Source organism: Cupressus sempervirens, chromosome 1 (genome assembly GCF_028749045.1).
Source record: "Cupressus sempervirens isolate cs-2001-9-10 chromosome 1, ASM2874904v1, whole genome shotgun sequence".
NCBI lineage: Eukaryota > Viridiplantae > Streptophyta > Pinopsida > Cupressales > Cupressaceae > Cupressus > Cupressus sempervirens.
Genome location: NC_143118.1, coordinates 599,855,021 through 599,868,583, shown reverse-complemented (window position 1 = coordinate 599,868,583; position 13,563 = coordinate 599,855,021). Strand labels below are relative to the sequence as shown.

At 37.4% G+C, this 13,563-nt stretch overlaps 1 protein-coding gene across 2 annotated transcripts in view; it reads left to right on the top strand.

The window, feature by feature from the left end:
• Nucleotides 1–13,563, top strand: part of TRANS11 (translocase 11) — a 167,935-nt gene that overhangs the window by 70,805 nt on the left and 83,567 nt on the right. The window lies entirely within an intron of this gene.

Genomic DNA, 13,563 nt, shown 5'->3' with positions numbered 1-13,563 from the left:
ATGTTCCTACACAGGATCAATTTGAACACTTAGCAAATGTGTTTGAAGATTTTCCGACTCTTACTAGTGGTCAAGTTTCCCAACTTGATACATCTTTGATAGGATTTGAACTTTTCATGGCAGAATCTTCACAACATGTTCCTATGCCTACAACAGTGCAAACTGAATCTTGTTCAGTCGCTACGGATATACAATCTGGATCAATGCCAATGGTCTCCACTATGCTTGCTTCTACAGATGAAAGTTTCAGCCTACCTGCATGGTTGAGTAGAATAACAACGAAGAGAAGGAAGCTGGTTGTTCCTCCTGACAATCTTCCTGTGAAGAAGACTAAATCCAAATCTCTGAAGGACAAGATTGTTTCTAGAATTTTGGTTGATTCTGACAAAACCAAGTATGTTGAGGTTGCTGAGCCTTTAGTAGATAAACTTGCTGAAGAACTCACTAGCTCTGATTATAAATTTACTAAGGTTGAAGTTGGAAGGCAATATCGTTTGAGTTCTTTGCAAGATGCTCATGATGCATTGGCAAATGCATCAAAAGGCAGTCATGAGCTTTGGGAAAAGAAGAATCAATTGAAACAGGAAATAGCTCGTTTGAATGAGATCATTCAGAAGCAATCTTCTCAGAATTTTGTTACATCACAAACATCTAAAGAAAGAAGGTTGATTGAAGCTGCTAAGTCTTGGATACAGGAAATCATTGTTGAAGGAGTTCGAGCTATCACAGAAACACTTGCACTTCTAAAGCGTATCAAAGAGATGAACAAAATGGAACTAAGTTTAATTTCTTCTTTGACTCAAGAAGCAGATAACCTGAAAGAAATCCTTGAGGATTGGGATGAAATGATAAAATTTGATCTAAATGCTATGGTCTCATGTGACGTTCTTCCGTCATGTGAAATGTTCTTTAGATTTCAAGGACTCATTGGTTACAAGGAAGAGACCTTAAGAAAGTTAATCAAAAAATTGCAAGTGGCTCTTGAAGATTGTCAAGCAGTTGAAACAAGCCTTACTTGTGATTTGGAGCAATTGGGATGCCATGTTACTGATAATCTTGGTAATCTTTTGGCAGCAGAGAGAGTGAATTCAGAATATACAATTAGAATCAATGCTGATGTAGATTCTGAAGAATTTGGTTCGCACACAATGAACAAGTTCGTTTTGTACAAATCCTTGACAAAACACTTGTTGGATAATACAATAGCAAATTCTAAAGTTGTTCAATCAGCATATGAAAATGCAGTGAGGATCGAAGCCATACCAAAGACAATGGAGATTGCTGATCTTCCTACAGCGCGTGACGTCATTGTGAAATTCAAAGCATTAAGAAGCAATCTTTAAGATTGTTATGTAATTTTTACTTCATAGTTGTTTTAGATGCATTACATGATAAAGTGTAATTGCATGTAATGCGAATTGCATGTATGTAAAAGGTGTAATGCGAGTTGCATGTAACCCTTTTAGTTTCTGTAGTTAGACTTGGTCAAAGTTGGTTGAGTTACTCCCACTTTTTCCTCCCCCTTTTTCTCAACTTCTTTGCCTATATAAAGGAGTGGCCCCTTCATTGTAAAATCATCATTATCTTTATACAAGAGAGCTCTGGAGAAATTGTGCCAGCAGAACTTTGTTTGTGTAGCACTATTTTGAAAGAAAGTGAATACAAAAGAGCATTTGAGACTTAACTTTGATTAAGTGAAATTGTTATTTGTGTGAATTGTAAGCTGTGTCTATAATTCATTCAAGTTATCTTTGATTCGTACTATCTTTTGTTATTGATATTGTATCTTGTGATTGATAGAAAAGAGTTAAGAAACAATTGAATCTTGAGCTTTGACCAAGAACACTTGTGAAAATCCATAGCTAGAAGCTTTGTCTGTAGCTTGTATTTTCATCTTGATTCGCAAAATAGTTAGATTGTTGTTACTTTAAGGAGTCTTTGTGCCCTAATTGTAAACATTTTACCACATAGAAGTACAACAGGACTTAGAGCCAAACTGGTACGTTTTGGCTAGCCTTTGAGTTAGTTAAAATTTATCGGTATCACTGTTTCCAGCTCGTGATAGAAGTGTAATTAGAGATTCACCTTGCCCATTATTCGCCTTACGAATAAGTGGATCCTTTCTTGAAAGTTAAGAAGAAAGGATAATAGTAACACCCAGTTTATAAATCTCTCAATTTCTTGCTTACCTTGAGTTGATCCAAGGAACAGTGAGAAGGGGGAGCCTTTCCCTTTAAGGTAGGAGAGACTCTGTCTCACACGCTATGGCTGGTCATCCTATTTTGCGACTGAATTTTTACCCAAAACTGTCAGTTGCAAAATATCCACCCAACAAGTATGACTGCCTTTCTCCTTATTACCTTCGTCGTATGGACACCTTCTGCTATACAAACACTTCTTGCTGTACAAACACCTACCGCTGTACGGATGCCACCTACTTCTGTACGGATGCCTCCTCTGGTACATATGCTTCTCGTACGGATGCCTCCTTCGTCCGTACTCCCCTTTTCCCCTTTTGTACGGTTATTGATCCCCTTATGGCTATTGCTCTTCGTATAGATATGGCTCGTCGTACGACTATGGCTTCTTGTATGGCTATTACTCGAATGGATATGGCTCCCCGTACAAATACTGCTCTCCTTTGTACGACTCCTCTTTCTCGCACGACTAGTATGGCTAGTACAACTATTCCTTGTAATTGTTGTAGTATGACCTATATATAAAGGCTTCCAAGTACGATCGCTATATGTAGGTTGACAATAATGGTGATGTTTTGTCAAGCAATCCCTTAATGTAGGTTAGGGTAAAGGTTTTCTATTAGGCCGCTTTTTGTTTTTCTTATTTGTTCATTTCCTCCCTCCATACTTTTAAAATAGCCGGTTACTTGTTTATTCCTTTCTTCATATGCTTTTAACTTAGACTCGTTTACTAGGTTTCTTATAGGTTTATTATCTAGAGTAGATAACTTTATTGCCCCATTCTCTTTATACTCTGTGTACCCCTCCGGGTATCTTTCTTCCAACTCAGATTCTTGTATTTGCAACATATTACATTCTATGTGGAAAACTTTATAGTCTCCCATTTTCGAGTGGAATAATCCATTAAGGGAATTTGTGTCGTCGTCTGAGCATTTCCGTAGTTTGAGCACTCCCCTAGTTTGAGCATTCCTTCCTTGTCTGGTTCCATCCCTTCATAGTCTTCCCCTTTGGAATTTGATGCTAGGTCTTGACTTATGGACTGGTTCTTGAGATCTATGATGTACTTTCTTCCTTCAGACTCAATAGATGTATTCCGTTTCTAGTTATGGGTGGCTGTTGCTGTAACCAACCATCCTCTTCCTAAATAAAGCATCGTACCCTTTCTTCTCTAAGGTGATGACCACAAAATCCAAAAAAAATTGTTGAGTTCCGACTACCATCAAGGTTCCTATACTCTTGATTTTGTGTTGGTCGGCTCCCACTAGTTGAAATGTCAGTGGCTAGAGTGTGGGTTTTCCTATTTCCTTCCATGTTTCTTCAGATAAAACATTTATACTAGAACCTCCGTCAACAATAGTATTTGACAGTTTGCACCTTAATATCTCCATTTCCACTATCATTGGTTTTCTCCCCATTCCTATAGTGAATAAGGTATTGTTTTTTGTCTGTGCCTCTCCTTCCTTCTCTTTTTTAGAAGTTTCTCTTCTTAGGCTTGCCCCCTGTGTTAATGCTACTTGCAGTTGGGGTAATGTTTCTAATAAATCAACAATTTTCACTAGAATGGTGGTTTCCAGTACTTGCCTCACAATATTTAATACACCCCTACTCGAAGTAGGTTTATTTGGCGTTGTCTTCCCTTCCTCTCCCATGCTATCTTGAATGTCCTTCTTTGCTTCCTAAAATCTTTCCATCTTCGTATCAGCATTTGGATAGGCTAATTTTTTGGCTTGCAACCTCATAATGGCAAGGATTTCACTTTCCCGTTCTTCAATGTTTAACATGTTTACCCCCTTCTGTCTAGGGCAATTAGCATCTTCATGATTGCCTGGGCCACACCATTTACACAACATTCCTCCTTTTTGTCCTCCTTCACTCTAGCAATCTTGTGAAAAATGTCCCCATTCATTGCACCTCCTACATTGGATCATAGGTCTCCCCTTAGAATCATACTGGATTGCCCTCCGGGGTGTGTTGTTGTTGCTATTATTATTGCTTCCTCTTCTGTTGTTTCTATATCCTCCTGGTGAGGCTTTCGTATTTGTATTCTTTGGAGGGGTGGAGGGTGGTGTAGATTGCTCTCCTTGGGTGAAAAATACTTAAGCACTCCATATTTTTAGATTGTAGGAACAGTCTTTGATTGTGTCCCCCAATACCTAACAAATCTCGCAAAATGCTTTCTTTGGACATTCCCCTTTTGTATGGCCTTCTTTTTCACAGTCGGTAAACTAGAGCTCCCTCCCTTCTTTTTTCTTCCTTACTCCCTACCACTTCCTTGATTAATCACCTCAGGTCTTTTCTCAAGGCTTGGATGGTTTTGGATTCATCTTCACTTTCTTCTGAACTTTCACTCGCGCTTAAATGCCTTCTTGCCTTGGAAGTTTTGCTCTTGCTTTCTATGTCTATTGCGTGAGTATACACATCCCCAAAGGTTGCTGGTGGAACTATTTTATTCAGTTTCCTAAGGGATGGTGTTAATCCTTCAATGAACCATCTTTTCTTAAGTCCATCCGTAGGCTTGTCAAGTTTCCCTATTAGCTCTTTTAGCCTTCTACTATAGGCTTTAAGGGGTTCACTCTTTGCTTGCCTTGTGTTATAAATCTCCATTTTTATTTCATCATGGTCCCTTAGGAGTCTGAATTCTTCCTCAAAGGTTGTGCGGATATTACTCCATGTGTTTTTCTTTCCTGCCTCTAGAGTGGTATACTAGTCAATGGCTATACCCCTTAGTGTGGCAGGGTAAGCTTTTATCCACTTAATCGGGTCATTTTCTTTGTTGGCTTGCCATATGGTTATGCATGTTTTGCAGTGGTGAGCAGGGTCCTCCGAACTGTCCCTCGTGAACCTCGACAATTTTTGTTTGTCTATTGCCATTATGTTAGTCTTCTTCCCTCCTGGCGGAACACTTATTCCCGATGGAACACGTCCTCCCGATGGAACACTTTTTCATGATTCATGATTACTAGAAGTGCCCTCTTCTTCCAAGTCTTGCTCCTGTCGGAGATCTCTTTGTGTAGGTGTCTCTAGATTTCTGTACCCTAACTTCCTTCCTGGTGTCTCTGAGATGACCAAGTTGGCTATCCCTTCGATTGTATGCTCAATCAACCCTTATTGGATTCCGATGGAATCCCCTTGTCCTCCCCTCAAGTTACGAAGACTCTCCTGCTGCTGCTAGAGACATAGTGTCCTCAAGGCAACTTCCTCAGTTTCTTGTCCTTGTACCCGCCTTGGATATATGTTTGGACTCAAGGGCATGAATTAGTTTTAATGTCTGTTTCCCTTTTTGGAATTTTCACGTTCCTCCAAGTCACGTTCTCTGGTCCTCCTTTTAGCAAATTGTTGGAGTACTTGTTTTCTCCGTTCCCTTTGTGTCTCAGCTCTTTCCTCTTCCACCCATAACAAATTGTGTGCCAATAGGCGAGGAATCTCTCCTAGGAGATTGTACACTGCTGGTGGCACTGAAAATTCGTTGTGTTCAGTACCTTCAAGGACCGTTCTCTCATGGGCTTCCCTTTGTACCTACTGATCGACCGCAACTTCTTAGGTCGTCACCTAATCACGTGTCAACTGATCTTCCTTGGTTATTTCCTCCTCTTCTCCGTCACTATTTGTTACTTGTATTAGTGGTAAAAAGGGCCTTCCCATTACTCTATCTCGCCGGCCTCCAGGTTCGGACTTAGGCAGCAACGCCAAAAATGTAGAGTGGAAATATGACTCAAGTTCACAAAGATATGCAAATGATACAGAATAATGCAATTGAGATACACAGTAAAACATGGAATGTACCTTTAATACCACAATACCAGTAAGTGAGGAAATGGTTTCTTTATTAATACCAAAAACATCATGCGTACATTAGCAATATTCCAGGTACTTATAGAAGGGTCGGTTGGGAGAACCAACCAACGCACTCCCTCAACTCCTAGTGTGCCCAACCCAACTAAGATTTAACAAGTACTAAACACAATAGTTACTTTATTCTTACTATAAAGGGGTTGAGGCTAACTTTGCACGACGATTTAGAATCACTAAAACATCAAAAGTGTAATTATCTGTAGATTCTTATAACAAGATTTGAGAATAAGATCAAAGTTAGGTGAGAATCAAAGTTAACCCTGATTCAAACTTATATTTAGGTCTGGATATGCTGAATATTAATCTGACTGTGATTTTGAATTAATTGCAAATTGGAGTGTTGAAATTATTGTAAGGAACCCGAGTGGTAATGTATGCTTGTAGACCAGACTGTAGATTACTGTGTGTTCTACAAACTGCATACAATACCTGTCTTTATATCCTCATTAGAGGGTATGTCCCTTAAGGGACATAACCCTTGACATACACCTATTAGTGTAATATCTCTAAGTCGGCGACTAGGAATTAGTAACAATTCTTAACTAAAGTTTAGTTAACTGTCAAACTAACCAATCTCATCCTAATCGCCGGCTCCTGTAGAGAGATTATAAATAATACAAATGTCATTCATTAGAGGATATAAGACAAGAAGAATAAGGCACGATCTGTACTTATCGACTTGTAGGTTATTCAGGTTATTTTCTTAACACTCCCTCTTAACTTGATAATCCTACAGAGAGATTATATTGAGCAACATCAATACAGATGTTAGGCAAGAATTAATACTCTATATTTGTCTATCTCTTCATAATACATAGTATCATAAAACACATGATACAAAGTCATATTACTAAACTCGTAATATGACAAATCACTGCTACTAATGATAAGACACGTTGTGATTCATAGAAACTGGTATTTCTAAATCACAACTAGATCCTGAATTTAAGATCTACCAGAATACAGGATAAAACTGAAGAATTTCTAGAATTCTTTCTTTATCCAATTTGTGACCTATGAACATGTCAATGCCACAAGACAATCTAAAATTCACTTGGATCTTATAGTAAAATCTACTGTTAGGACATTATCTAAGAGATCGTCACCTCTCATAATGCCTATTGCACAAATATTCATTATTTCAGAGATCGTCACCTCTAAAATAATGATTACATATGGTGGAGCCCATAATAGTCAATAGCTTGACAAAATAAAACTTATCATTTTATTAATAATCAAATAGTACAAAAATGAATTACAACTCAACCATACCAAGTCTCTTTCTGAAATGTTCTATCTTTACTCTAGATAGAGGTTTGGTGAGTATATCTGCTGTCTGATTTGCAATACAAATTTATTCCAATTTCACAGAATTCCTGTCTACCATATCTCTTACATAATGGTAAGAAATTTCAATCTGCTTTGATCTATCATGGAAAACTGGATTCACTGAGAGCTTGATGTAACTTTGATTATCACAATGAATGATCATAGGATTCATGGCTTGCCCAAATAATCCCACAAGCAACTTCCTCAACCATACTGCTTCTCGAGAGGCCATTGCTGTAGCAATGTATTTAGTTTCTGTGGAGCTCTGAGCTATTGAAGACTGTTTTCTGCATATCCATGAAATCATAGTTGATCCTAAACTGAAACAACATCCTGAAGTACTTTTCCTGTCTCTAACACTTCCACCCCAATCTGAATTGATAAATCCATGCAAATCTGAAGCAACTCTCTCATACTTGAGTTCATAATTAAGAGTACCTTGTAGGTATCTCATAATGTGTTTAACAACAACTAAGTGAATCTCCTTAGGTTCACACATAAATTGACTTAAAGCTTGGACCGCATAGCAAATGTCAGGTCTTGTATTTTCTAGGTACATCAGAGATCCAATTATCTGCCTGTAGAGAGTAAAATCTATTGGAGGTGATTTTGCAACTGCTTCTTTAAGTTTATGCAAATTGGTCTCCATGGGAGAGGACATGGACTTACAGTTCCACATTCCAAATTTCTTCAAGATATCTGAAGTGTACTTCCTTTGATTCAGTATGATACTATCAACATTCTGTTGCACTTCGAATCCTAGGAAGTAATGGAGAAGACCCAAGTCTTTCATCTCGAATTCTCTAATAAGATCTTTCTTGCACTGATCTATAAGATGATCATGACCTGTGATTAATAAAGCATCAACATACAATATCAATATTACCATACCATCTTTATCCTTTTTATAATACAAGTTTGGATCGGCTTCATTCTTAGAGAATCCTAAGCCAGTGAGATATTTATCAATCCTTTTATACTAGGCCCTGGGAGCCTGTTTAAGCCCATAAAGAGCTTTCTTGAGTCGACAAACAAAGGCATTTGGATCATTGGTTTCAAATCCTTCTAGTTGCTCTTTATAGACTTCTTCTGAAATTTTTCCATTGAGAAATGTTGTCTTTACATCCATCTGATGTACCTTCCATCCCTTAGATGCGGCAATTGCTAAGACAACTCTAACGATAGTATATCTGGCGATAGGAGCAAAGGTTTCTTCATAATCAATTCCTTCTTTTTGAGAAAAACCTCTAGCTACAAATCTGGCTTTATATTTCTCAATACTTCCATCAGCAGCATGCTTTATTTTGAATATCCATTTTGAGGAAACAATGGATTTTCCTTTTGGCCTTGGAACTATTTTCCAAACATCATTTTTCATAAATGATTGATATTCTTTTGTCATAGTTTCTTTCCAGGCGGGATGTTTAATAGCATCAGAAGGATTGGTTGGCTCTGTTTTGAATAAATCAATCATATTTGTTGTATAACCAGAGAATCTTTTAGGTCTTTTACTTTCTCTGACTAATCCTGAAGGTGCAACAAAATCTTGAGCTACTTCAACTGTTTTTATGGCCCAAAGTGGCCTTTTCTTTGAACTTTCTTCAAGGTTTACTTCATCTTTGACCTCTTCTAAGTTCTCCCTTTGAGATTCAGACTCACTTATGCTTTTAGAATTAGATAAAAGAGAGGGTTCATGAGAATTTATTGCCTTTTTAAATGCAAGATTTTCTTCAAAGACTATATCCCTGCTAAGTTCAATAGTTTTCCGTCCAGGTATGAAAATTCTATATGCTTTAGAAGTTTCACTATACCCTACAAAGATACCCTTCCTTCCAGACGGTTCCAATTTGGTTCTCTTTTCTTTTGGCACATGAATGTATATAGGACATCTAAAGATTCTGAGATGACTTATATTAGGTTTTATTTTAGTAAATACTTCTTTAGGAGTCTTATCTTTAAGATACGAGTGAGGGCTTCTGTTCTTGATGTATACAGCAGTACAAGAGGCTTCTGCCCAAAGATAGTATTCTAGATTTTGGTCAAAAATCATAGCCCTAGCAGCTTCTATAATTGTCCTATTTTTCCTTTCAGCTACCCCATTTTGTTCAGGGTTATAAGAAACAGTATACTCCCTCTTGATCCTTGATTCTTTACAATTTTTTTTAAACAAATATGAGGTATATTCTCCTCCATTATCTGTTCTAAGGATTTTAATTTTATGACTTGAAAAATTTTCAGTTAATGCTTTGAATTCCTTAAATCTTTGTAAGATTTCTTCTGATTGTTTGCATTTAAAAAAGTAAATCCATGTTTTCCTAGAGAAGTCATCTATGAACAAAACATAATACCAAAATCCTCCAAGGGAGGGAACGGACATGGGTCCACATAAATCTGAATGAATTAATTCTAGTACATTACTTGTTTTTCTAGTACTATCATCAAAAGGTCTTCTAGTACTTTTACCTAGGGTACACCCTTTGCAAATACTAGGGTGATCTTGTTTTAATTTTGGTAATCTAGTAACGATCTTTTCCATAGTAGATAGGGTTTTAAAGTTTAGGTGCCCTAATCTTCTATGCCATATTTCGTTTGAATCTTTTGCTTTGTGAACTAGGGCTTGAATGGGTTCTATATTTAGTTCACACAAATATCCCTTTCTTTGACCAATTACTTTAGCTTTCTTGATGTAAGAATTCTTAGCCCAAGTTAGTACTTTGCCATCCATGAATGCAACATTGTGACCATCTTCTAACACTGTAATTGATATTAGGTTCCTTTTTATCCCTGGTACATATAGTACATCTTTCAGAAGGAGAGTATTTCCTGTTTTTAGCTTCAAAGTGCAGCTACCAATCCCTTTAACTGAATGTGCGGAGTTATCACCAATAGTAACTTCACCGTTGACTTTCTCAGACAAGAAATCTAGAGTTTCTTTGTATCCTGTTATATGCCTGGAGGATCCACTATCTATTACCCATGCCTTATTTGAGATTTCATTTGATAAGGAGGAATACAAAACACGATTCTCCGGATCATATGTTTCTTCTTCTCTAACAATATTTGTGCAATTCGCTTGTTGTTTGGAGTTTTCTGGACAATTAGATCTGAAGTGTCCAAATTTTTCACATTTGAAACATTTTATTTTTGATAGGTCTTTCTTGGACTTTCCATTCTTCTGATTTCCTTTATTTTTCTTGAAATGCTTTTTCTTGCCTTTATACGAGTTGGCATTAAGAACATGAAGTTCTTCATCTTCCACTTTAGGTTTTCCTCCTTTCTTTAATTTTCTTGATTCTTTCTGAAGACAATCATTCTTAAGTTTGTTAAAATCTGGGAGCTGATCTCTAGCACTTATTCCTTGTGCAAATGTTTCCCATGATTTTGGCAGTCCATCTAAGGCCATGAGCGTTAGTTCGGTGTCATTCATGATGGTTCCTATGCTTGCCAATTCATCTCTAATACCAACAACTCTTAGAAAATAGGAGTTGATTGATTCTCCTTTCTTTATTTGGATGTGATTTAGTTGTCTCTTGGGTGCAAGGACCCTCATTGCATTATTTACTTCAAATGCATTTTGTAATGCATTCATCATATCGTAGGCACTTAGGTGTTTTGTAAGCATAGGTACGATGTCATTCTTAACTCCATCCAAGATGATTTGAATGGCTTTCCCGTTTCCATTGGACCATATGGATTTGTGAGGTTCAACAAGTGGCTATTTGGATGCTCCATCAACAAATTGTCTAACATTATTTTCTTCGAGAATCATCAAGATTTTGAATTTCCATGCTTCAAAATGTTCCTTTCCGTTGAATCTATCCTCAGGCCTGATTGTATATGCCATTGAAAATGAAGAATTACTACAGGATATAAACAGCTCTGATAATAAAAAAATCTGCAGAGCCCTAGATCTGATAACAGGGCTCTAATACCATGTAATTATCTGCAGATTCTTATAACAAGATCTGAGAATAAGATCAAAGTTAGGTGAGAATCAAAGTTAACTCTGATTCAAACTTATATTCAGGTTTGGATATGCTGAATATTAATCTGACTGTAATTCTGAATTAATTGCAAACCGGAGTGTTGAAATTATTGTAAGGAACCCGAGTGGTAATGTATGCTTGTAGACCAGATTGTAGATTACTATGTGTTCTACAAATTGCATACAATACCCGTCTTTATATCCTCATTAGAGGGTATGTCCCTTAAGGGACATAACCCTTGACATACACTTATTAGTTTAATATCTCTAAGTCGGCGACTAGGAATTAGTAACAATTCTTAACTAAAGTTTAGTTAACTGTCAAACTAACCAATCCTATCCTGATCGCCGGCTCTTGTAGAGAGATTATAAATGATACAAATGTCATTCATTAGAGGATATAAGACAAGAAGAATAAGGCACGATCTGTACCTATCGACCTGTAGGTTATTCAGGTTATTTTCTTAACAAAAAGCACAAACCTAACGAATTCATCAATACGCCATCATATTCTCCATTGCAATCACAACACTTTAACTAAACTAGACTTAATCTCAATGAGGGAATTTAAGAGAAAAAGCAAGCATAAAGACACATCAAGTGTTCACCAAGCTTCACTTAAAACTCTATTATCTTAGTAGCTCATAGCAACAACCTCAGAAAATCCTTCTTTTACAAATGATAAGTGAGGCCTTTATAGAGGTCCTCCATTACAATGGGTGGCCCGGATGGTCACAATAACCAATGGTTCAAATCATGCCACATCAGCCCTAATTAGGTTTAGGGCAAAGAAAAGGTTAGGACAAAGAAAAGGAGTCTATATTTATGCAATAAGGAATCCATTACTATAGTAGGTAATAAATGCCCACTATGCATGCTTTGTCGAGAAGGGAGTGGGGTGCAATAAATGACCACTAAGAACACCTACTATGCATTAAATGCATCTATCCTTGATTCCTTTGCGTAAAGGCATGAGATCGATCCAACACCATCTCTAATTCTTCTGTATTGATGCTTGGTGCTAATTCTTGCTTGAATTCCAAAACTGCAACTGCTCTTTTTGTCTTTCCTAAACTTTCCTCCCAATCCGGTAGCAAGTCTTGAGTGGTGTACATGATATTCGAGAAGATGGAGAAGTTCTCAAAATCATATCTTTCAAAAACATTCAACTAAATGAACTCTTCCAACTTGACTTTCAAATTATCCGTTGTCATTTCATCCTCTCCCAATCTCTGTGACAACAAGGATGCAACTGTATTGGACACCCCTTGCTTGATGTTGTCAACCACCTTTTTCCATAGAGCGTATTCCTTGGTGAAGCTCTCAAACATTTCCTTTGCTGTGATCACTAAATTGTACCATTGAAGGAAATCATAGATGTCCCATTCGCTGATAACTCGACCATTGATCAATGCTTGCTTTGGGGTCTCCATCAGACTCTGAATATTGAAATCATTGCATCTTGGTAAATATGCTCATCTTCCCTTGATTCCTCCATGCATTGGATCCTGGAGAGTATAGCTAATGCCCTAGTATGCACTTGCACCAATTGTTCTGCATGTTTTAAGGCTTCTCTTTGAATTCTTCCCACCCAAATCTTCACACCTTGACCAGTCTGCTTGATCTAGTCAATATTGTCTACTGCTTCAATTGAAATACCTGTTGGAGGGACAAATGATGAACCTTCCTCTCTTACTGGACGAGGCAAGTTATTGATGTATTGACACAAGGCTTTGATTTCTCTTTTTTGTTTCTAGTATCCTTCTTCCAACTTCTTCAGTCTATCTTTCAAAGCTTGAGTGGAGTCATCAAATTCTTCTATGAATTGCTCACATGAGGCATGACCAAGATTGATTTCTATGACATGGTACTCATTTGGAGTGATCTGATCCTTACCCTTGTTAACTGTAGGAGTTGCAATCTGCAAAATCGTGGACCTTGATTCTCTTCTGACAACCTTAGTGAATCTTTTTGCCTTCCCTTGCTCTTCAGATTGGTTTGCTCGATCCAAAATTTGTTGCAATTCAATTGCTAGATCAATCTCCTTTTGTTGACTCTTCTGAATTCGTTGCTTTAACCACTTTGGAATGGGTATACTCTAGTCTCCCGGGATCACTAATTGTTCTTTCCTTTGAACCGCTTGAAATTTGATCTCTTCTTTACCTCCTGGACTATCCATCATCACTTTAGGAGTGGAAA